General features: G+C 33.8%; 1 pseudogene; it reads right to left on the bottom strand.

Moving 5' to 3' along the window:
- Positions 1 to 1,295, bottom strand: part of LOC137648310 (gastrula zinc finger protein XlCGF57.1-like) — a 1,511-nt pseudogene extending 216 nt beyond the window's left edge.
- Positions 1,296 to 2,173: the final 878 nt, after the last annotated feature.

Raw genomic sequence — 2,173 nt, 5'->3', positions numbered from 1 at the left:
CATGGACTATCATGTGTCTATTCAACGTGTTCCTTCGAGTAAATTTTCTACCGCATGTTTCACATTCAAAGTTTCTCCTTCTGTATGAGAAAGCATATGGGTGTAAAGGCTGCCACTCTGAGTGAATCTTTTATTACATATTTGGCCTTTATGTCTTTTCTCTCCAGTGTGAACAAGCATGTGCGTATCAAGACGGCCTTTCAAAGCAAAGCGTTTACCACATATCTGACATTCAAACTTACGATCTTCACTATGGCAGAGCATATGCGTATTTAGGTGGCTAACCTGTAGACATTTTTTTCTGACAAACGTCACATTCGTACTTTTTCTCACCTGAATGTGTGAGCATATGCGTATTTAGGTAGCTTCTCCTCCCAAACTTTTTATGGCAGACAGAGCACGTGTAATTCCTTTCTGTAGTATGAACAACTAAATGGGAGTTCAAGTTAGTCTTAGTGGTGAACTTCTTGTCACTGACATTGCACTGAAACCTTTTCTCTCCCGAATGAACCACCGTATGAGTTGTAAGGTCACCATTTCTCAGAAATCGCTTATTACATATCTGACATTCACAAGTTTTTTCCCTCGGGTATGGATTTTCACAAGTTTTTTCCCTCGGGTATGGATTAGAGAATGATTATATAAACTTACTTTGTGAGTGAATTTTTTCAAACTTTACCTAAATCATAGCCATCCTAAAATAAAAAATACTGCTTAAATAGAATTACAAATCAGTTCTTACATTTCACAAGATTTGTGATATCACTGAACAAAACATTCAGAAATGAGCAAAATGAAGACTGATTCTTGTAGAAAAAACGAATTGATTTTCAAAATAAAATTATTGCACACGAAAACCATAAATTCATCTTTCTTGAAACTTCTTTCAAAACTACACTTGGTAAAAGCAAAAGCATCAGGTATCAGAACGTTTAAGTTCCTGGGGGCATGTATTTATACTGTATATCTTTAAAATTGTGCATAAAGTGCAAATATATACACAAGGTTAAGTACTGTACATGAAGTATACACAAGTGATAGGTGCATCAACTATAAAAATCAGGAATTTTTTCTTGCAAATGTCGCACTGAAAGTTTTTCATCACTATGTACAAACATGTGAGCTTTAAGTCCACCATGTCATATAAACATTTTATGACAAACATTACATTCAAATGCCTTAACAACGTTTTGCACAAGTATATGAACATTAAGATTTCTCTTCTGATTGAATCTTCTTTGGCAAATATGACAAGAAAACTTTGTCTTCCTTCTTTCCTGGCCTGTCTGATCCATGCTCTACCATATAAGAACCGATCAGCTCGTCGATGGAGTTACTTATTATTATTATTATTATTATTATTATTATTATTATTACTAGCCAAGCTACAACCCTAGTTGGAAAAGCAAGATGCTGTAAGCCCAAGCGCTCCAATAGGGAAAAATAGCCCAGTGAGGAAAGGAAATAAGGAAATAAATAAATGATGAGAATAAATTAACAATATATCATTCTAAAAACAGTAACAGCGTCAAAACAGATATGTCTTATATAAACTATTAACAACGTCATAAACAGATATGTCATATATAAACTATTAACGTCAAAACAGATATATCCTATATAAACTATTAACAACGTCAAAAACACATAAGTCATATATAAACAATTAAAAGACTCATGTCAGCCTGGTCAACATAAAAACATTTGCTGCAACTTTGAACTTTTGAAGTTCTACTGATTCAACTACCCGATTAGGGAAATCATTCCACAACTTGGTAACAGCTGGAATAAAACTTCTAGAATACTGTGTAGTATTGAGCCTCATGATGGAAAAGGCCTGGCTATTAGAATTAACTGCCTGCCTAGTATTACGAACAGGATAGAATTGTCCATGGAGATCTGAATGTAAATGATGGTCAGAGTTATGAAAAATCTTATGCAACATGCATAATGAACTAATTGAACGATTATTATCTAGATCAGGAATAAGAAATTTAATAGACCTTAAGTTTCTGTCCAACAAATTAAGATAAGAATCAGCATCTGAACACCAGACAGGAGAACAATACTCAAAACAAGGTAGAATGAAAGAATTAAAACACTTCTTCAGAATAGATTGATCACCGAAAATCTTGTACGACTTTCTCAATAAGCCAAGTTTTTTTTGTGCAAT

The sequence above is a fragment of the Palaemon carinicauda genome, chromosome 10, assembly GCF_036898095.1.
Source record: "Palaemon carinicauda isolate YSFRI2023 chromosome 10, ASM3689809v2, whole genome shotgun sequence".
In the NCBI taxonomy this organism is placed as follows: domain Eukaryota; kingdom Metazoa; phylum Arthropoda; class Malacostraca; order Decapoda; family Palaemonidae; genus Palaemon; species Palaemon carinicauda.
This window is presented reverse-complemented; position numbering and strand designations above follow the sequence as displayed.